This window comes from Protopterus annectens, chromosome 13.part0 (genome assembly GCF_019279795.1).
Source record: "Protopterus annectens isolate FY-2018-M chromosome 13.part0, PAN1.0, whole genome shotgun sequence".
NCBI lineage: Eukaryota > Metazoa > Chordata > Ceratodontiformes > Protopteridae > Protopterus > Protopterus annectens.
This window is the reverse complement of record NC_056747.1, coordinates 403,879,927-403,904,002: the sequence shown is the minus strand read 5'-3', so window position 1 is coordinate 403,904,002 and position 24,076 is coordinate 403,879,927. Positions and strand designations below refer to the sequence as shown.

General features: G+C 41.8%; 1 protein-coding gene across 2 annotated transcripts in view; it reads left to right on the top strand.

Moving 5' to 3' along the window:
* The window catches only part of CUX1 (cut like homeobox 1), a 3,879,009-nt gene that overhangs the window by 911,889 nt on the left and 2,943,044 nt on the right, over positions 1-24,076 (top strand). The window lies entirely within an intron of this gene.

The window sequence follows — 24,076 nt, the reverse complement described above, 5'->3', positions numbered from 1 at the left end:
CCCTCTCCTCCGTTAAGTTGACCATCTTGATGATCTCACTTGCTGTGACCTCTTTCTCAGACAGCAAGCAAGCAAACTTTAATCCATCAGATGACCAGGAAGTGGGCAGCAGTCACCCTCATCCCATGCCACTTTGTGTGTCCATGGGTTTGAATGTTATGCTTCTGGTATTGGAGCATATAGTCGGGCAGCTTTTTCATTTTGGAGAAGACCATAGATTCCCTTGGCTAATGTTTTGAGATGCACTCATTATCAAGGAGCAGTCATCTATCACCTTCTGAGTCCCCTGCCTCAACAATGAAAGTTTAGGTAGGTCCTTCCACCTCTTCCCCTTCTATACTTAGTAGCCGGACAATTGTGTCTGCAACATTTTCTCTATGTATATTGGTTCTACTAAATCATATCTTACCACAAGAACATACTCTGAGAATACATTTTTATGCAATTGCAGGGCATGCCGAGGCCTTCTGAAATTGAAGTGGAGTCTATTTGCAGATGTCCAGTATGCTACTATTTCTTGCTTTATGCCCAAGGTGCTAGGCAAGCATACACTACTGCTTATTGTGAGCTATTTCTGTGAATAACCCCCCCCCCACCCCCACCCCCAAAGTCTTCCTTAGAACTGGAAAAACAAGACCACTGTCTTGTAGGATAGTCAAGGGTGATAGCATATCTTCTATCTAGTTCTGCAGCTTGCTTTTACTTTGGACAGAATTTTGAGGATGAACTTTTGGACTGACATGCTGTTATTTTGCCTTGTCAGAAAAGGCTGAATCATTACGTGACAAGAATAAGGACACCTGAGTAATCTCCCCAGTGGAATCTGTCTTCAAGAGTACTTTGTGTAGAGATTGGGAATCACCCAGACTGTAACTGTTCTCTGATGAAAGAAGATCCTGGCTCTTGTAAATTCCAAGACTGGAATATCAGTATTTAAAAGCATCTTAAGCAGGCACCTATGTGATCTCATTAACATAGTACATATCTCATAGACTACAAAACTTTATAGTCTTGTTGTAGGATAAAAGTTTTACTCCTTTAGAACAATAACATATTTTTCCATGCCATTTTGTCTTTGAACACCTTTATTAAATTATCACTTAAAACACAATCACATGTATGTTAATAGGAATGAAAACAAAATGGATCCAATCATTGTATCTGACTCATCCGTTACTAAGCTCGTGACAACCAAAGAAGCTGTGTTGGATAGCTACTTTATCCACAGTGCATTTCTTCCTGTTCCCTCAGTTCTCATTTTCTGCTTCGCAAAGACTTAGTCCTTCCATTGTGCTCTTGGATTGTCAGGTCGTAGTGCTTAAATTACTGTCTTTTCTTATATTTTCTAGCCTTTCAATTTTCATATGTAATTCTTTTTCACCCCTTGTGCTTAGAGTTTCACCTTTCTGTTAGAAACCACTTTTTTATTAGGTTACTTCTCTATATATCTCTTCGTCTCTCCCTCCATCTCTGTAACAGTTTTTTAGTACCTTTTAGGTAACTTTGACTACTGCCATTAGTAGTTCTTCCTTCCTCATCCTTTCTCTCTTTTAAACAACAAAAAAAGTCTTTTGCTTCATTTTCTTTTCATGTGTCTGGCTTCAATTAATTATGTTTGGACAAACACAACAAGCCTACTGGCTTTAAAAAGGTGCACAAAATGTGGGCATAAAATCCCTTTTAGCGATTTGCACTCTTTGTGCATTTACTGTTTAGGGCCTCTCCACTTACAGGAGAACTGCTCCATATGCCATTCTTTCAACCACCAAGCATTGGTTGATAGAAGAAACAAGCTTATCTTAAAAGGGATGCTTCCCTCAGCAATTGAAGAGGACATTTCTGCTACTCCAGTTAAGCTGTCCACTTCAAAGTCAGCTCAATCTAGCCCAGCTTCTTCTATTTCTGTGAAATCTATTGATAAGGGCAAGAAGAGACATTTTTTCGGCTCAGTCAGATACCTCGGAGCCGAAGACCAAAATTTCTAAACATACTGAAAAAGACCTGTCGGGGCTTTTGGCACTGGCTGTTACCAGGCTGAGTCTGGCATCTTCAACTCCGGAACCATCTAGTAAGGATGGGCCAGATCTGTTGGTATTGAACCCAAAGAAGAGCCCATTTAAACCAATTACAACTCTCCCACAAACTAGTTACTCTCCAATGATGTTCATCGTGTTACACTGCTGCAGTCATCGCGCTTGGGTTATCTGCCGTCAGGCGGTCCCGCAGCCGGCCTGAGTTCCAAAGTCTTGGTCCGGCGTCGGTTGCGGTCGCTTCTTCCCTGACGTCAGTGCGACAGGGGTATAAAAGAGGCAGCCGACGCCATTTTCTTTAGTCTTTCTTGCCGCGTGGTGCCCGAAGCAGAAGCAGTTTGCAAGTGCCGGTCGGCCAACTCCTGAGATTTTCAAATCAAATTTCAGACCGAAGTCTTCAATAAAGCTAAGTACCCCATTGGGGAATCTTTTCTTGCCACAGACCAAGGTCAGAAAAAGTTAATAATTGCATTTCTTGTGGGAAGCAAATACCTCATAAGGATTTTCATTCTTATTGTATTCCTTGCTTAGGGGCCAAACCACGACGTCACAGGTTGTCAGTTTTGTGCTAGGTTTAACAAACAAACTATTAAATGTCGGTTTGATTTCGCCCGACATTATTTTGGTAGAAAATTTAATTACATCATGCCGTTGGAGCAATCGACGACCGGGATGCATAAAAAGCGCAAAGATAAGGACAGGCAGCCGAGACCCAAACCAGACACCGAGGCCTCTGCTAGGCCAGTCGCCAGTTCTCCGGTTTTCAGTGAGGCGCCTACGCAGCCCCTGACGACCGCTGATTTAGAACCCCAGGCTGCATCCGACTCCCAAGCGGAGATTGCTGGGCCTCCAGAATCTTTATCTTTAGGCCCTTCCGACTCCATTGCTGAAGGGGATTCCGGTGTAGTTGAAAGGCCTTCATTTGCTGAAGGTGTCTTCAGACCGACTACACTTACTATAAAATCCTATGCAAAACTGAAAACTCCTTTAAAAGTAAGGAAGCCTGTACAGCAGTCTCCATTACAAGGCCCCATGCCTAAGAAACAGATGCTTAAGATGGCTGAAGACTTAATTACCCTAATCAGGGGTTCCCATCCCCCTCCTGACAAAAGGCCTAGACAGGAGGAGGACTATGCTTCATCTGACCAGGTTTCCATTTCCTCAGATTCTTCTGAGGAACAGGAATATTCCTTTCCCCCTTATGAAGTCTCTGATGCTGAAGAGTCTATTCCTTCAGCATCTCCCCCAGAAGACTACTCTTTTGGGGAAACTTTACATACCATGACGGAACATTTCCACTGGGAAGGCCAGGATTATTCTGATTCTAAGAAAAGGCTCCGAGAGTTCCTTTTACTACCCCAGCACAGACCCCTTGCTACTCCACCTATGTTAGACGTTGTGGATGATGTTTATTCAAAATCTAGCCTTACCCCAGATTCACTACCTCCTGCACCAGCCAAACCAGATAGATACTACAGAGTCCCTGACTCACACAAATTCTTATATAAAAGCCCTGTTGCTGACCCAGAAACCATTTCCCAGGGTCCCAAAGGGGGTTAAGGCCTCTATTGCTAAAAATCCTGTTCCCTCTGAAAGGGATTCTAGAGCACTAGACAGATGGGGAAAGAAAGTATATACCTCAGCTACTCTAGCTATGAGGGCCTTAAATTGCCAGTTTCACATGCTGAAATATCAACAATATTTGGTGTCTCAATTAAAACAAAAAATGCTCACACATACAGAGCAGCCTGATTACAAGGAAATGCAAGATTTGTTGCATGCAGCAGAACAGGTGGGAAAACATACTTTGCAATGTGGATTTGATTCATTGGAAGCTTCTTGTAGAGCAGCAGTAACAGGGTCTGTCATTCGTAGGCATGTTTGGTTAAAAGAACAAACTTTACCTGATCATGTTAAAGCAAAGTTATTGGATGCACCTTTACAGCAGGATGTTTTATTTGGTGTGAAAGCAGAAGAGGTTTTAAAGAAAATGGAGGATAAGGCAAAATCTGTGCAGACGGTCAAGGATCTTTTACAGGTTCAACCCCCTCATTTCAGCAGAAATTGGCCAACCAAGAACTGGTCCTTTCCAACTTCTCACAGACCACACAGGGGCAAATACAGACGCCCAAGGGGCAGAGGTCAGTCACAAGGCTCTTACAAGCCTCGACAATGGGGTGCCACAACCCAGAAAGGAGGAGAAGACAGGTCTCAAACTTTCAGAAGACAATCACAATGACTTACCCCTCAAAATGCCAAGCAAATCCCTCTTGGCAGCTCCCTTGGGAGGAAAACTTGCACTTTTTGCAGGCAATTGGCACATCATCACAAAAGACAAATGGGTCCTAAATATTGTATCTCAAGGATACAGGTTCCACTTTCACACTTTACCAAGGATAAAAGGAATGCCAAACCTGCCACCAAATCAATGGACAGAGGCTGAAAGACAAATTACAGCACTCGTGGACATGAGAGCCATTCAATAGGTTCCTACACAGGAGTAAGGACAAGGATTTTACTCAAGACTCTTTCTGCTTCCCCGAAAGAACAAAGCCTGGAGACCCATTCTGGACCTTTCAATTCTAAACACATACCTGGAAGTACCCAAATTCAAGATGCTCACACTACAGCAACTTCTTCCCATGCTGGGCAAGAAGGCTTGGCTAGTAACGTTGGACCTCAAGGAGGCATACCTGTATGTCCCTATCAGACAAAATTGCAGAAGATACCTCTGATTTATAGCAGGTTCAACTCATTACCAATTCTTTGCACTGCCCTTTGGCTTATCTACTGCACACCTAGGGTCTTCACAAAATGCCTGGCACCAGTAATTACATACTGCAGACAAGGAGGAATTCAAATATATCCATACCTGGATGACCGCCTTATTCAAGCAGAAAGCAAGGACATTCTTTTAAAACATCTGGCGTTTGTAAAAATCCTACCAAGTTGCCTAGGGTACACAGTAAACGAAAAGAAGTCAAAACTAGTGCCTTCACAAGACATAATATTCTTGGGTGCCAGCTTAAATACAACGGCCCAGATGGCTTACCTCACACCAGACAAGCAAGGACACCTGACTCAATACTTCAAAATGATGGCAACAAAGACCCAACTCCCTGCAAGAAAAATTCTGCAGGCCTTGGGATTCATGGCATCTTGCATACTACTAATACCATATGCCAAACTGCATATGAGGAAATTACAATGGTACCTGAAAAGCTTATGAGCTCAACACAGCCACAGCTTGGAAACAGTAATACCACTCGGTCCCTGCCTTCAACAGGAGTTTCTATGGTGGCTCAGGCATGTCATCTCAACAAGGGTCAGCCTTTCACCTTACCCACAGCCAGGCAAACAATAACAACAGATGCATTGGATTATGCCTGGGGAGCACACATGGCAGGACAGTGTATTCAGGGCAAATGGTCTGCAGATCAAATGCATCTCCACATCAATCAAAAAGAGATGCTAGCTGTACAAAATGCCCTAACAGCTTTCAAGGACCTCTTACATTCAGGACAACAACTAATAAAGACGGACAACACCACAGTGATGTGGTACATAAACAAACAAGAGGGCACACATTCCTACCCCCTATGCAAGCAAGCAATGACCTTGTGGAACACAGCTCTGACCTACTAAGTCCAACTACAAGCACAATTCCTGCCAGGAAAGAAAAATACATTGGCAGACGAACTAAGCAGAAATATCATGGATCCTCATGAGTGGAAACTAGATCCACAAGTATTCACAATGATATCTCAAAAATGGGGGAGTCCAGGCATAGATCTGTTTGCCTCCCCCCAAAACTACCAACTACGGAAATTTTGCACAAGGACATACCACACACTAGCTTGGAAAGTGGACGCCCTCTTATTCAGTTGGAAAACATTAACAGTGTATGCCTTTCCTCCACTGCCTCTTCTGGCAAAGGTGCTCCTGAAAGCCAGATTAGAAAGGCTACAACTGATACCCATTGCTCCAGACTGGCCACGCCAACTTTGGTATCCAATATTAAGGAACATGGCTCAAGGCCCACCATGGATTTTACATAAAATTCCTCACCTGCTGACTCAGCAAAACAGTCAGATTCTACACAGTCAGCTCAACACTTTAAATCTGGCTGCATGACAGATTACCTAATCAACCAGCCAACACTTCTCTCTAAAGCTGTTATGGATGTCATTCTGGAGGCTAGGAGACCCAGCACCAGGAAAACCTACTCAGACAAATGGAAAAGATTCTGCACCTGGAACCAGGCTAAAGGCCAAAATCCTCTTGTCCCAAATATTCCTCAGATTCTGCAATATTTAACTGAGATGTTGCACAAAGACCTTTCCTTTTCATCTATTAAGATTCACGCTTCAGCTATTTCAGCTCATTACAACACGGATCCTCCTATTTTTTCACATCCATTACTAAGACAGTACCTCAGAGGGGCTAAGAACATAAGACTGCCCAGGAGAGCACCGACACCAACTTGGTACCTCAATTTTGTTTTGGAAAAACTTACACTACCGCCCCTTGAACCAGCTTTTTCAGCCGATTTACAATTTTTATCATGGAAAACTGCCCTGCTGCTAGCAATAAATTCATGAAGAGTCTCAGAGCTACAGGCTCTAATGGCAGTGGAGCCTTTCATCATTTTTCATCAAGACAGAGTCTCTTTACGAACTAATCCTTCCTTTATGCCAAAGGTCATATCCAGTGGGCTCTAAACCAAACCATTCTTTTACCCACCTTTTATCCAAACCTCCAGAATAAAGGGGAAAGGCTCCTACACTCTTTGGACATTCACAGGCAATTACATTTCTACTTGGATAAAACTAAGGCTTTCAGAAAATCTGACCAACTCTTTGTATCCTATGCTGCAGGATCACAAGGAAAGGCTATCTGAAAACAGACCATTTCAAAATGGATAGGACATTGTATCCATTTCTGCTACACACACCATGGGAAACCTGTACGTGGTAACATTGTGCTAAGGCTGGGTGGTTGGTACTAAACAGGGTTTGGAACTCAGGCCGGCTGCAGGGACCACCTGGCGGCAGATAACCCAAGTGTGATGACTGCAGCAGTGTGAACACTCGAGCATCTACATTTATGGTAGGTACAAAACTGTACTTTTGATCCCATTCCTTCCAGAGTGCCACCACCTTTTCTGTCCAAGCCGAAATCCCTGTCTGGCTCCCCTTCTCATTCAACCAGGAGCCTTACTGAGGATGATGTGGAGTGTTTGGTGCAGAAGAGTCTGTGGGCGCAAGATGATGTGGAGTGTTTGGTGCAGAAGAGTCTGTGGGTGCAAGGTATAACTTGGTCACCCTCGACCCTGACCTACTCAGTTCCATGGCTTCCTAAGTCTACTGCTCCCCCTCTGAATCCTGTTCTGACTTAAGAGAAAGTTTCGGAGCTCTGGGATCTAATATGCCCAGTACCCTTTAGGTTGGATCCGAGAACATTATCTTTGGATCGCACCTCTGCTCTGAGCTCTTCAGCGTTCTTAGAGCTGGAGAGCTTTCAGAGCCATTGTGATCCTTGCAGTCTTCGGGTGCATTCGACTCCCAGGTTGTTGGAGCAGTCATTGCATCTCGTGGCTTCTATGCAGGTGAGACTGGCTCCGACTTCTACCCAGGGTGAGCTATCTTCGGTGTTTGCAAAATGCTTGGTTTGTCAAGCATGTCTTGTTGGGGCTGGAGTCCTCTTTCACTCAGGAGCAGTCAGCCTTTGGGGCCTTGGAGAGGGTGATAGCTGCCACTTGTAACTAAAAGGGTATCTCCCTCTTCGGATTCTCAGTCCTGTCTGGATTCCTTGCATACCTCTTCTTACCAGGATGGTCCACTCTGGCAGCAAGACCTCAGGCACTAGGATACCCAGCGGGGTGCCTCTGTCTCTTATTTATTTATTTATTTATTTGCAGTTATTTAACCAGGATAGTCCATTGGGCCTGAAGGACCCATTTTCAATGGAGTCCTGGGGAGTAAAGCTCCTCATACAGATTACACAAAGATTAATATACACACATAGATTGCATGAAGATTACAGATGTAAACAAACTAAGATTAATATACACACATAGATTGCATGAGGATTACAGAGGTAAACAGACTGATCAAAAGTATTTCAATCAAAGGTAATAATGTCAAAAGCGTATATATATATATATATATATATATATATATATATATATATATTTTTTTTTTTTCCTTCTTCTTTAGTAGGATTGAGGATAGGTAGTTAGATGCAGTAGGGTAAGGAATTGCTAGATACTAGTAAGGAGTTGTATAATAGAAGCAAGCAAGAATTTTGTTACCTGGGATTTGAGAGAAGGAAGGGAAAGAGTGTTGAAGTAAAGTGTAGGTTATGAGGGATGGGAGCAGGAACATTCCCATGTGGAAGTTAGATGAGAGTGGAGTGATTTTTTAAAAGATGGGAGGCTAGTAATGGTATGAATGGAGGGGGGAAGGGAGTTCCATAAGCGTGCTAGTGAGTGTGACAGGAAGGAGGTATGATCTTGGGGGGTGGAGGGGTCTGTAAACTTCTATAAGGTTTTGAGTGTTTGATCTGAGAAGTCTTTGTGTGTGGTGCATTTTAAAGGTAGTGGAGAGGGAGGGACAGAGGGTTGGCTGGAAAATGAGTTTATGAGCATAGGTGAGCTGAGTGTAGGAGAGGTAGTTTGGTAGCTCTAGCCAGTTTAGTTTGTGGAGAGATTCACAGTGATGGGTTGATGATTTGTTGCTAGTGGCGAATCTGGCAATTTTATTGTAACAAGAGGACAGTTTGGTTTTGAGAGATGATTGTAGGTTTGTTCGAAGAGGGGCTCCATAGAGAAGGGAGGGTAAGAGAAATGTAGTAGAGAGAGTAAGTTTAGTAGTTGAGGTGAGGAACCGATTGTGTCGGTAGAGCATACCAAGTTTTTGGTGGGATTTTTTTATGTTTAGTAGTAGATGGGAGTTGAATTTGAGCCTGTCATCGATTTGAACTCCTAGTAGTTTGGTTTCAGATACCAGCTCAAGAGGTGTTGTATTTTGGCTAGTGATGGAGAATAAATTTTGATCGAAGTTCTTAGTTTTAGAGGAGGTAAAAATCATAAGTTTAGTTTTAGCAGCATTGAGTGCTAGATGGTTGTCTTTCATCCATTGTTCTATGGTAGAGAAGGCATCTTGAGTTAGTTTTAAAAGAGTTGGGATGGATGGGGCAGCACAGATGATTGTGGAATCATCTGAATATTCGATAACGTTAGCAAGAGGGTTAGAGTGGTAAAAGTCATTAATGAAAATATTGAAGAGGAGGGGGCCCAGTATGGAACCTTGTGGGACACCTGTGCGGGTGATGAGGAAGGAGGAGGTGGCCTTTTTACATTTGACAGCTTGTTGCCTATTGGAGAGATAGCTGGTAAACCATTTGAGGGACGAGGGTGAGAGGTTTAGGTTAGCTAGTTTAGTAAGAAGTAGGTTAATGCAGGGTAATGATTTAAGCTTTTTTCCAGATTTGAGGAACAAGACCTTCTTTGATAGAGCGGTTGATTGGGATACTGATAGGGAGGGCAATGGCTTCGGCAGCTATGCTGAGGAAGTATGAGGGAATGTTATCAGGGGCATTGGTGCATGGTTTTAGTTTCTGCAGGAGTTTTCTTATAGTAGAAGTAGGAATAGGTTTAATGAAAAATGGTGGGGGTTGAGAGGGTGAGGAATGAGAGAAAGAAGTTGGAGGGGAGAAGGGTGAGGAGAAGTGGAGGTAGGCAGTGGATTGTTATTTGAAAAAGAAGAGGTAAGTTTGGAAATAGAGTAAATGAAGAAAGAATTGAATTGGGTAGCAAGATCAGAGTCTTGTACATTTGGGGAGGGGTTAGGGTTTTCTGTAGTACCAGGTTTTAAGAGGGTAGTTATACCTCTCCAGAACTTTTGTGGGTTGGTTTTATGGTTGCTTGGAAGTTGGACGAAGTAGTTTCGACGGTCTGCTGAGATACGCTTTTTAACTGAGTTACGAAGAGTTTTGTATTCATTGAGGTTAGATGTAGATTTGTTCCTCTGGTATTGTGTCCAGGCTTTATCTCTAAGTTGCATGGTGGCTAGTGTACTTTTAGTTAACCAGGGGGTGGCTTTCCTTTTTATTCTTTTGGTTATTAAGGGAGCATGATTATTTAGGAGATGTAGGAATGTAGTATTAAAGTGAGTTATTGTATTCTCAAGTGGTAGAGTTTTTAGAAGTTACCAGTTAAGTGATTTAAGGGTGTCAGAGAAAGCTTCTGGTTAAAGTTTCTATGGCATCGGGTAGTTAAGTAAGTATGAGTAACTAGTAAGGGAGAAGGAAGACGTCTAGTGAAGATGGGAAGGTGGTCACTGAGGGAGTCAGCGAGGGTTCCACTGTCAGGATAATTGTGGGGGTGGGAGACTAGAATCCAGTCTAAAATGTTGCCACTAGTGAAGTCTTTGGATGGCCTAGTTGGAGTTGACGAGTTGAGAGTAGTTGTATAGGTTGATGTTGAGGGGGTGAGTAGGGGACTGAATGGAGGACCAATTAATATTGGTGTCTCCCATGATTATAGTTTCATTACAGATATTAGTTGATAGCCAGGAGAGGATTTCTTCGAGTACTGGGACATTGTCTCCAGGGGGAATGTAAAGAGAGGCAATGTATATAAATTTATGTTTGTTTAGCTGAAGATGAGCTAGTATTAATTCTGCATTAGTGAACTTTGGAATGGCTTTATTATAGGGTGTTATGTATAGGGAGGAAGAGTAGATTAGAGCCACTCCACCACCTTTTTATGGGTTCTGTCTGTTCTGATGATAGAGTAATTAGGTGGTACTATCTCTTCATTTTTTACATGAGGTTTTAGCCAGGTTTCAGAAATAGCTAGGATGTCTGGTTTGTTATGGAGTAGCCAGGCATGGCGATTTGGAATTTTGTTAGCTAAGCTTTGTGCATTAAAAGATGCAGGTAGGATGCATTTAGTTATTGAGGAGGAGGGGGTTGGGCCTGGGTTAGGGTGTATATCACCAGATAAAAGTATGGAAGTTAGAAGTTGAGTTAAGTCGTGGAGGTATTTGGATTGTTTCGATTGAGAGGTATAAGTTGAAAGATTAGTGGGAGATATGGAGGGTAGAGTGGTTGATGAGGTTTTAAGAGGGGGGAATAGTTTGAAATGAAAACATAGGTTGTTGAAGGGATATAGTTCAGGGGAAATCGAGTTGAAGAAGTTGGATTGTGAAGTATGGAGAGGGCAGGTTGTGTGTAAAGAGTGTGGTGAGTGGGTGATGGGATAAGGTTGGATAAGATAGTAGACGTAGGTAAGGTTCAGGAGGAGTAGTAGTTGAATTGGGAAGGCTGAGTATTTTTTAAGCATGTTAGGGTTTTGATAAGCAATGTAGTGGTGTTGAGTAAGGAGGAGGGAGGGATGTGAAGTAAGAGTTGTATGAAAGTGGGAGGAGATAGGAAGAGGAAGGGATGGAGTTTAGAGGTAGGAGAGGAAGTAGGAGTGGTTAAATGGGTGTAAATGTAGAGGTAGTGTGGGTGGGTGGGAATTGGAGGTAGGGTAGGGGAGTGGAGTGCGCCCGCAGGGCGAACGGAGCGAGGAAGAAAAAAAAAGAAAGATCAGCTGAAAAAAGTATCAGCTACTGCTGCTGATATAGAAAAGTAAGTAGATGTTGTACCAGATAAGGACAAGTAATATGTAGGGAAGAAAAATATGTTTTAAATAGATAAGTTGATGTAGTACAGGGGGTGAAAAAACAGATTGTAGACAGAGAAAAATACAGGCTGTTAAGTTAATTGCCCAGTTTAATAGGAGAGAAGCCAAGGTAAAGATACCTCCCCAGAGTATCCCACTGAGAAGGTTCCTCAGAAGGAACACATATATAGAAATCTGAGAGGTGGAGATATAGAAAATGTTACAGAGAGCCATGAACAGAAATGGATACTGAAACTTAATGCAGAAAGATACCCAGGCCTCAGTGGTACCACCGCTTTGATTCCATTCTTGAAAGCTAGATGCCTTAAACATTGACAATTTTTATTGTTCATTTTTATTTTTATTGTTACCTTTATTATATTACATTTTATGCATATGCAAATGTATTTTATGCAGTATTTATTCAGCATTTTATATCTTATTCATACCATTACTATGCTCATGTTGTAACTGTCTTTTTAAATAACTTTTGGTGTATGACATCATTAATTGATGAGATAATTGTTTTTTTACCTATTTAAGCGGTGCTATTCACTTGATCTTTGTCTGATGAAGCAACTATTGTTGCGAAAGCGCTCACCTCTGTCTTTTACTTTTTGTGTTACCTTGGTGCATTGTGTTTATATTTTTACACCTTGGTTTTACCCGCAGCCGTTTCTTTTTTGTTTCTATTTTGTTTTTATTCGGCTAAAGGGCACACGCGTTTATGGAGGATTCCTCTACTGAAGTGACTATGGATGGATATCACCATCGTCTTTTACGAATTCTGGATATTCCAGTAAACCCACTTTTGAATATGGACTTATGTGATGGTTTCAATGATACTTCAACTACTCAACGCATACGTGAGTTTCTTGAGCAATATAAAAATTTGGAAAACTTAATGTATAAATACAAGAGGCTACAATGGCAGCGCCTGCACTTACAAGCTTCACTGGAAGCCAAGATTATCCCTCGTGGTCTCAGAATACTCAACATGCCTACTTATGGAGAAACCTGTCCTGTCTTACTACGTAAATGGCAAGAGCTTAACTTACAGTTTAGCTCCAAATACATGGAACTTTTATTGGAATTTTTTTCACCAATTGAACTTGAGCTGAAAGCAGAAATCATTGCTTTAGAGTCCAATATTACTGAGAGTTTCTCACCAGATATTACCATCAATAAGACGAGCCAGTTGCAAGATAGTATAATCGCTTATGAAAAAAAGCTGCAAACAACTAAACTATCTAAATTAAACAGAGATAAACGTGACTTTGCTAATAATAACGTTTTCTCATGGCCCAGAGAAAACATGCATAGAACAACTCAAGGGAACCTTATGCCAAATAGTGCTCACAACATCGCTTTAAATGAGCGCACAACTAGAGCTGCTACTTCCGGTACTATTTCCAGTTCCTCTACTGATCTGGCAGCTACAGCGAGAGTACTTTCAAATGCTGCATGCATTGATAGCGTTCAACAGGATGTAACTACTGTATCAAATGATAGCAAGATCTCTAACAACGTTAAAGAATAAACGGGACATAAAACGAAGAATATACCTCTACCGACACCATCTGCAGCATCACACATTTCTAATAACTCTGCAACTGTGGATTCTAATCTAAACGAGACCAGAAACGACGCAAGCGTTTTTTTTAGACACCACCAAGAAGGGTGACTTTACTCTAAAGGCAGCACTTCCTTTCAGAACTCGAACGAAGAGTCTTCCGCACAATGGACACATATCCAGGACCAACCAGATGGAAGGAACAGATCAACTACACAAGAGGAGTCGCATATAACTACAGGTCTGGTTATTAATATCTCCTCTTTTGAACTTAATCCTGAACAACTTAATGTACTAAATAAAGGGTTATCATTTGTACCTGCGAAGAAGGCAGATATAACTGAAATGTTGAAAGATCTAAGGCTACTAGGGAGAAATTTATCTTTGAAATGTATGTTTCCAGTAAATACAGACAATGTGCAAAATATTTACAAACAAGCTAGTACATTTATACCAATTACTCCACCTGGGGTTCAAAGATTTATTGATATATGTGAAACTACATTCAGAGAAATAAGTGTATCTGATAGCAATGATTACTCTTTTTGTAATTTGACTTCAGAAGAGCAGAGAGCTCTGAAAGAATTAAGGAATTTACACTCTTTGGTTATTAAACAAGCAGATAAGGGTGGTGGTATAGTTCTCTTAGATAAAGAACTATACGTACAACAAATGGAAAAACTTTTATTAAACACTGATACATACCAGTGCATTTCTAAACCTGCTGTAAATGCAATTATTGATAAAGTTTAGTTTTTCCTTTTTGATCTACTTATTACTGGTTTAATTGATGAACCACTTTTTAAATATTTTAATATTACTAAACCTGTTGTCCCTGGTATTTATGGTCTACCTAAGGTCCATAAAGATCTTTACACACCACCAATGCGGCCCATAGTCTCAGGGGCTGGCTGGTGCACTGAACCCCTTTCTATATATGTTGAAGGCAGCCTACATGGCCTTTTAGAGAAATGTCATACTATACTAAGGGATACTAAGATGTTCTTAACAAGGTTACATAACAGAATGGATAGTATTGATATGGATTTAGATTTTGTCTTGGTTACCATGGATATAGAATCACTATTCACTAGCATACCCGATACATGGGGCATTGAAATGACAAGAGAGTTTCTGACAGTTAACCAAAATTCAATTGATTTGCAGTTTACTAGAAATTATCTTGGAAAATAACATTGTTACGTTCCAAGAACAGTTTTATTTACAGAAGGTTGGCGTAGCCATGGGGGCTCCCTGTGCCAACAGCTACGCCAACCTTGCTTTGGTTTGCTGGGAACAAGTTAACATTCTATCTGACAAGAATCCTTTCTTAGGACAAGTACTATGGTATGTACGTTTTGTAGACGATGTCTTCATGTTGTAGAAAGGTAATGGTTCGGACTTTAACTCATTTTTACAATACCTACACACCATCACTGATTTTTGGAGATTTTCTCACCAGATCTCTGCCACTGACATCAACTTTCTTGATGTACACATTACTAGGTCTAGTTTAAATCAGTTAAATAGTACTATTTATTTTAAACCGACCAGAAAGAATACACTTTTACATAAATCCAGCATGCACCCTAGACATATACCTAAGAATGTACTTAAAGGCCAAGTCTTTAGGACCTTAAGACTACATGATAAAGATGAGGATGCAGAGATTGCACTTAACAGTTTAAAATCTGATTTTCTGGAAAGGGGTTACCATGATACTGACATTGATAAGACTATTTCCAATGCTTGGCAAATGAGACATACAAGGTGTAGACCATACTTTCAATCTACTAGGAATGATTCTGCTGATAACAATATTGTTCCGACTAGTAATGATTTTAGAGTTGTGTTCCAATTTGCTAGTAACATTAACCAATACACTGATGTTATTGGCATCTGTTACAAGAGGTCCCTAACCTTAATGCCACAATTGCCAATACTCCACGCTTTAGCTTTAGGAACAATAGGTCACTTAAACAGTATCTTTGCAACAGTGAACCACGCAACACTACATGCATTTCCACCCGTCACGGCACTTTTCCATGTAGATCATGTAGTGCATACCCATACATCTACAGTAAAAACATATATATGCATCCAACCAGACATTTTAAACTACATTCCAACACTTATTCAGATTGCAAGACTACTGACGTCATTTACTTTTGTTTTTGCCAGCAATGTCCTGCCTTCTACGTTGGCAAAACTAATAGGCTTTTTAAAGACAGAATTTTAGAACATATTCGTGACATTAGGAATAATAAGCAAACAAATGCACTTGCTAATCATGATATGTGCACAGACTCTTCTCATTCCTTCAAATTCTTTGTCTTGCAACACATATATAGAAATCTGAGAGGTGGAGATATAGAAAATGTTACAGAGAGCCATGAACAGAAATGGATACTGAAACTTAATGCAGAAAGATACCCAGGCCTCAATGGTACCACCTCTTTGATTCCATTCTTGAAAGCTAGATGCCTTAAACATTGACAATTTTTATTGTTCATTTTTATTGTTACCTTTATTATATTACATTTTATGCATATGCAAATGTATTTTATGCAGTATTTATTCAGCATTTTATATCTTATTCATACCATTACTATGCTCATGTTGTAACTGTCTCTTTAAATAACTTTTGGTGTATGACATCATTAATTGATGAGATAATTGTTTTTTTACCTATTTAAGCAGTGCTATTCACTTGATCTTTGTCTGATGAAGCAACTATTGTTGCGAAAGCGCTCACCTCTGTCTTTTACTTTTTGTTTTCATTAAACGTTATTGTGAGTTACCTTGGTGCATTGTGTTTATATTTTTACTTATTTTTTTGCACCTTGGTTTTACCCGCAGCCGTTTCTTTTTGTTTTCCTCAGAAGAGACTTTATAAGTAGAAACATTTGGTCTCCACCGAGGAGTCTGCCACTGAAGTCACCAACCTAGATGAAGGTGAAGGATCCCCACGGTTCACCACCTGAGGATGTATCCTTTGAGGAGATTCCAGAAATACTGAGAGAGAGAGATGGCTGGCAGCCCAGTAATCCTTCTCCTGAGGAGTCTGTGTACCTGGCAGCTTTTGGTTCTCACCTATCTTCCTTCTGGGTGACTGCCCACCATTGAGCTTATAGGTATGACCTCCCAGTAGGTGTGGGAGACCCCAGATTCCATCGAGCCTGTTCCCCGGAGACCAAACAAGATAATTCCATCAGATAAACCTTCTGGACTAAGGTTGTTGCAGTAGATGCCATGGTCATGGCGGCAGCAACCAAAAAGGAACTCTTGGAAGAGAGCTCTACTATCCACCCTCTGAATAAAGATTCTGGGATGATGGCTATATGTGGGAAGCATGTTTTCTAATCAGTTACATTTACTTTGCAATCGCTGAACTATCTTTCCCATTTTACTAGGTTATAAAGGGATCTGCTTAAGGAGTTATCAGATACTCGGGAAGGAGGAGTAGCTGAGGGCCTACAGCAAAAGATAGCATCTCAGCTAGCGACCCTGCATTCTATAGCTAACTCTTCCTTGAGACTTACTGCACATACAGCTGAAGGGATGAGTAAGGCGGTGGGTTCTGGCATCTCCATGAGGAGAAATGCCTGAATGCGCCTATGCAACTTTGCGGAGCCCTTTAAGTCTTCTTTTGATGGTGGTTCTCTTTTTGGACCTAAAGTTAAAGATACCCTTTCCAGGTGTGAGAAGGAAGGTAAATCTTGGTCTGCTGTGGCATACATTTTTCCGCACCCCAGAGACCATATTCAGAATGTCAAAATGGATGTGGAAAGATGTGGTTCAAGAAATCAGTTCTTGCTAGGACATATGTGGAGATTTTTCCCCTAGCGGCAAAGGGAGGAATAATGGAAGACACTGGCCTCGCAGCAGAGGAGGCCTGGCCAAACATAACTTCCGATCTCTGGGTGCAGGGGGTTATATCCAGAGGTTATCAGATTCTCTTCAGTCAATCGCCTCCCCTTATCAACCATATCCCAGACGTTCCATCCAGTCAAAGGGAGCAAGCAGTTATTCAGATTCAAAAACTGCTAGAAAAAGAGTCATCCAAGAGGTCCCGCAGACCAGAACTTACTCAAGGTTATTTTTAGTTCCAAAGAAAACAAGGGACTGGAAACCCATTCTGTATATCAGCAAACTAAACAAGTCTGTTTGCAATAAGTTTCAAATGGTCACGGTTCCGTCCATACTTCCATTCCTGAAGAAGGACAATTGGATGTGCTCAGTAGATCTTCAGAATGTGTACTACTATATAAAAATGGACAGGTGCTCCAGAAGATACCTACTCTTCTGGTGGGAGTCAGTCTTGTCCAGTTCAAAGCACTGCGCTTTGGTCTCACAACAGCCCCCAGAGTGTTCTCCAAATGTATGGTAGTGGTTGCAGCTCACCTGAGACAACAAGGATTCTGGGTGTTTCCGTATCTAGAAACTGGCTCATCTCCATCCTGACCAGGCACATACAGTTAAACCCACAGGACTCAGTTCTTGAAATTTGTACAGAATTAGGTATCACATTAAAGCTGTTCGTCATGTTATTCAAGCTTTAGGATCGATGGCTGGGGCAATAGTATTAGTCCCGTTAGCCAGATTGCACGTGAGGCTACTACAGTGGCTTTTAGCTGTCCATTGATTGATTGTTCATCATTCCATGTCTCACCAAATTCTAATAAACACATGCAAAAGATCCCTGTTATGGTGGATGTAGTCAGAGCAATTGTTATAAGGTCAACCCTTTGCTCCCCCACAGCCACATGCCATGGTAACCATGAATGCCTTCCATATGGGGGTGGTGGTGGTGGGAAGCATTATCTGGGGAGGACGGTCCAAGGAACCTGGTCTGCAGGCGAGGCGAATCTGCACATCAGTGGCATGGAGATGAGAGCAGCGCTTCTGGCGCTGCAAGCATTCCAAGCTTCTCTTCCTGTGAGGATGGTTGCAGTTCAGTCAGACAACATGTCAGTGGTCTGGTACATAAACAAGTAAGGGGGGAACCAAATCTTACCCTCTATGTCAAGAAGCCCTCAGAGTGTGGCAGTGGGCAATCTTATCAAACCTCTTTCTCATAGCAGTGCACATTCTGGGGGAGTCCAAATGTGATGGTGGACAAGTTGAGTAGATCCATTCTCATGCCTCACAAGTGGTCCCTCAACCAAAAGGTAGCAGATGACATTTTCTGGAAATGGGGCCAGCCTAGCTGCCACCATTTTGCTTTCCTTTTAAACATTAAATTCAGCAACTACTTTGCCCTAATCCTCCTACAAGGGAAGTCCCCGAGGGATGCTGTCACTCACGATTGGCCCCCCGGTCTACATTACGCCTAACCCCACTCCCCTTAATCCCAAAATTCATTCAGAAAGTGAACAGGTTGAAGAGAACAATAATCCTCATTACCACATTCTGGCCTTGACAAATTTAGTTTCCCTTTCTCTGGCCTTGTCTTCAGAAGAAACCTGGATTCTGAAAAACTTTCCAGAGTTGCTGTCACATCCGACAGGAATGAGTCATCCAAATCTTCACAATCTCAAGCTGACTGCTTGGTTTCTCCAGTTCAGTTAATTGCCAGAGAACCCGTGCTGTCCTCACCAGTCAGACTTATTTTGAAATCATCTCATAAACCATCCACCCAAAAGCTTTACAAAAGTAATGGAAGAAATTTGTAATTTGAGTGTAGCAACATAATGTAGATCCTATTACAGCCCCTCTTCACTTTGTCTTAGATTTTCTGGCTCAGCTTTTTAATGATGGAGCATTTGCCTCTACGGTTAAGGTTCAGTTAGTGGCTATTTCAGTTTTTCATGTTGGAGAGGATAACTTATCACTAATTTCCCACAAACTTTGCAAAGCCTTTTTAAAAGGGACTCGATTGTTAAGACCACCTCACAGGGATCCCTATCCCTCATGGGACCTCAGTTTAGTGCAATGTTCTATTGTTCTACCACCATTTGCACTTGGCAGCATCCTGTGATATTAAGTTTCTCTCCTGGAAGACTATATTTCTAGTGGCAGTTACATCTGCAAAAAGAACTTCAGAGATCCAGGCTTTGTTCTCAATCTCCATATCTGAGTTTTCACAAAGACAGTCTCTCTGCATACCAACCCCTCCTTTTCTTCCCAGAGTTGTTCTCAAACATATATCAATCAAACCATCCATTTGTCTGTCTTCTTTCCTGACTTCAGCAACAAAGGTGAATATATTCTACACTTGTTGGATTTGCATAGACCGTTACTATTCTACCTATATATAACCAAAGTGTTTTGCAAGACGAACCAGTTGTTCATTGCTTTTGCAGACCCTAAGAAATGTTTACTAGTCTCCAGGGTTACCTTATCAAGATGGCTTTCCAATTGTATTTCCTTTGTTCACACCTCAAAGGGTTATAACTCTTCCCCAGCCTGTTCGAGCTCATTCCAGTAGAGCCATGGCCTTGTCTGCTGTTTTCCAAACGAATGCATCCATGGACGACATTTGTACAGTGGCCACTTGGTCTAACCATCATACCTTAGTCACCCACTATCAGTTGGACTTAGTCACCCGGGGAAGGGTCTCATTTGGCTCGATGTCTCTGAGGAACATCCTCCCTTGAGTCTGCCCAGGATATAGGAAGCTGGGGACTCTGTCCCATTTTTGAGGATAAGATGAAAAAATTAATATCAGATAAAGAAGTTATGTACTCACCATAATGTTCCATCTGTATTGTTGATTTTTTCCGCTCTCCTCAAATCCACTCCCTCCAACCCACAGCCTTGGTTGAACGAGAAGCTTCTATATTATAGGACTTGTTTATCCTTATCACTGCAGAAATGGTCTCTTCAACCATCTTTCGTTTTTTGGTTTTATTACTGTGTTTCTTGCTAGTGTGAATTATTGCAAACAAGATCTGAGAGAACAGGGAGATATGCATTGTAAGTAATGGGAGCTATCCAAGAGCATCTTTGGTTGCCATAAACTTAGTAATGGCCGAGTCGTATTTGATGATCAGATCTGTAACCCATTTGTGAGGAGAGATAAAAAAAATCGACAAGACAGATGGAACGTTTTGGTGAGTACATAACTTTGTACACTATAGGTTCATAGGTTTGTGCTAGGCTAATGGCCCTGGATCCCTTACAAGCCTAGCCCATAGGATTACCCTGGCATTGTGCCCTTATTTCCCAGTGCCTCTGTTGAGTAGAGCCACTGGGGTAATCCCTGAGGTGAATTTTCTATTTTCCATCCACTCATCAAGGTTTCTCTTGAAGAAGGCCAGTGATGTGCTCTGTTTGACATGTATGGGAAGTTTATTCCATAGCATGGGCAGTCTCTGGGTTATGAACCTGTCCCTCCAGCATGTTCTGTTGATTGTGGTAATGTGGTAATGAGGTTGAGGTCTCTGGAACGTGTGGTGCGGAGGGATTGGGATTTCTTTAGATGTAGCATTTCTAACAGAGCTGGGTCAGACATGGCTTTGTAAGTCAAGCAGAGATCGCCTCTAAGTAGATGATATGAGACAAATAATAGTTGGAGTTTTTTTGAGTCTGTCCATAAAGAATAAGTGTATAAGGCCTAGGATTTTCTTTGTGAGGTACTTTTGTGGCCTCTCCAGTTGGTGAAGGTGTCTAGTGAGGTACATGCCAAATGGGGCATTGTATTCGATGATTGGCGTAATGAGGGAGGAGTAGAGGGAGACAGTGACCTCTTTCTTCCTGGATGCAAAACCCCGTGATCCATACCTCAACACTTTTGCCACACTTTTGCCATTGTCTTCGCTAGTATAGACATAAACACTTTATAGTCAAGATTTAAAATTGAAATGGGTCTTTTTGAAGGTGGGTCTGATAGGTCTTTTACCCTCTTTCAGTAATACATCCACCACAGCCTTCTTTTCCAAGATGCTGATCCTTTTCCTTCTTTCTAAAATACTATTAAAATTTTCCAGGTCTTTTATTACTTCCTAATATCTAAACTTTGAGGCCTACCATCTGTTCCAGGAGACTTCCTTGTTGATTGATTTACATTACCATTTTTATTTCATGTCTTTCTGGCTTGGCTGTTAATTGTTAAGCTGCTTTTTCCTCTAACCCTGACATAAGTAGGTCTTCAGAAAATATTTCCCTGTATGCCTTTTCTTTGTTTCTACATTCCTCTATTTTAAAAAATGTTCTTAAACTTTATGAAAGATTTGTAATACCTGTATAGGATCTAGTTATTTTTCTTAGTATAGGCTCCCTAAGTTTGGCAACAACCCTTTTTACTTTCTGTTGCCTAAGTCGCTCTGCTAAAAGTATTTGTGTTATGGAGTTGTCACAAAATTGTTGCTTAACAGCAGTCTTTTTAAACTTATGCATATCTTCCAAATATTACCTTAGTTTCCCTTTAGCACTCTGCAGCTGCTCCTCTTCTTTTTTGTCAGATTCCCCTTATTTTGCAATACTTTAACCTTGCCAGCCCCTCAAAATTTCTATTACCTTTTTCCCATATCTCTGTCTCTTATTTCAACCCTGTTTTTAAACTATTTTATTTTGTCCCACTTACTAGTTATCCCTTCTGAAGAAATTACACTATAGATTAAATGCTCATGTCCTTTTAAAATGTAAATTCTTTCCAGTATAGCCCAGTTATTTGTGCTTTGAGGAGTATTATGCAATTTTTTTTCTGATTTCCTACTATTGAATTAACATTAACTTCCGTACCAAATATTCTCATTTTCCTCAGTAATGTACCCTGTTTTGTTATAATTCCCTTCTTGAGCCTTCTGATACATCCTCACTATTGCAAATCAAGTTCTAACCCCCCTGCTGAAAACTAATAGATGGTCTTCGTCTCCCATTGCTGCAGTCCTTACATATGGGTATTCCGCTGTCCACAATCGGCCCGAATACCAAAGGGCTAGAACCGGCGTCGGTCATCGGCGCCCGAGACTGACGTCAGTACGTGCCAGTACAAATGCGCATGACCGACGCCATATACTCAGTCTTTCTTGCCGCGTGGTCCTAAGCAGAAGCAGCCTTTTGCAAGTGCCGTTTGGCATTCTGGAATTGTCGGTTTTTGAGTTTCAGACCGGAGACCAAGTTGGGCTAAGTACCCCGTTGGGGACACTTTTGTCTTTTTCTTGCCTCAGTATTGACGGATGTCAGAAAAAGTTAATAACTGTATTTCTTGTGGGAAACAGATTCCTCATAGGGATTACCATTCACTCTGTATTCCTTGTTTAGGGCCTGAGCACGACGTGGTTGGGTGTCGCTTTTGTGCTACTTTTAACAAGCGTACTATTAAACGTCGGTTGGACTGTGCTAAGCTTGTGTTTGGTAAACGTTGTAATTACAACATGCCGTCGGATTCTCCGATGCCTGGTTCTTCTAAGAAACGCAAAGAGAAGGCTTTGCGGTCCAAACAGGATGAGTCGTCCACTCCGGACGCCGGTTCTGTAGAACCACCGAATACTTCAGCGGCTCCTTCTGAAAGTTTACCTGAGTCTCAAGGGGAGCCTTTGTTACTACAGGAAGTGGCTTCTCCTGTGTTAGGCCAGGCTGAGGGTGCTTCTCAGATGTCGGTGGTTCCCTCCCTCATAGGGTAGTTAGGCCTCCTCCTACACAAAGCAAAAGCCATTCTACGTCTAAGTCTGCCCCTGCTGGTGCTAGTCCCCAGGGTCCAGCTACTAGGAAGCACATGTTAAAGATGGCTGAAGATTTGATAACTTTAATTAGGGGTTCTATGCCCCCCCTGAGAAGAGGCCCAGGGTACAGACAGAGTTGGAGGGTTTGGTTCAGTCTTCCAATGAGTCAGATTCTTCTGTGGAAGAACTTCAGGATTTCCCTCCCTATTCTGATTCGGAGGCTGAGGACACTGCTCCCTCTGCGTCCCCTCCAGAAGATTTTTCTTTCTCTGAGACTTTGCATTCCATGAGGGAACATTTCAAATGGGAAGGCCAGGATTATTCTGATTCTCGTAAAAGGCTAAGAGAATTCTTGTTTTTGCCTCAGCATAGGCCCTTGGCTATTCCTCCTGTACTGGATGTTGTTCAGGATGTATTTTCTGAGGCTGCCCTTAACCCAGATTCTCTGCCTCCTGCCCCGGTTAAACCAGATAGATACTACCCAGATAGATACTACAGGGTTCCGGAAGCTCACAAGTACTTATATAAGAGTCCTAGGGCTGATCCAGAAACTATTACTCAAGGCCCCAAAGGTGTTAGGGCTTCTGTGGTTAAGAATCCAGTTCCTCTGGACAAGGATGCTAGGGCCCTGGATAGGTGGGGTAAAAAACTGTATACCTCTTCTACTTTGGCTATGAGAGCTTTAAATTGTCAGTTTCATATGCTCAGGTATCAAAATTATTTGCTGGGCCAATTGAAATGTAAAGTAGATGCTTTAGCTGAAGGTATTGAATGTAAGGAGCTTCAGGATTTAGTGCATGCTTCAGATCAAGTTGGTAAGCATTCTTTGCAGTGTGGTTTTGATGCTTTACAGGCTTCTTCCAGGGTGGCTGCTACTAGTTCAGTTGTTCGCAGGCATGCCTGGCTTAAAGATCAGACCTTGTCAGAGCATGTTAAGGCTCGAATTATGGATGCTCCTCTGCAATCTGATGTTCTTTTTGGCCCTCCAGTAGAGTCAGTTTTGAAAAAAATGGAGGAAAAAGCTAAGTCTATGCAGACGGTTAAGGACTTTTTACAGGTTCAGCCCCCTAAGTTCAGTAGAAATTGGCCTGCTAAGGGATGGTCTTTCCCCTCTTCGGATTATCAATCTAGGGGCAGGTCGAGGCGAGGTAGAGGTAGGGCTTCCTCTCAGGGCCCTGTTACTTCTAGGACT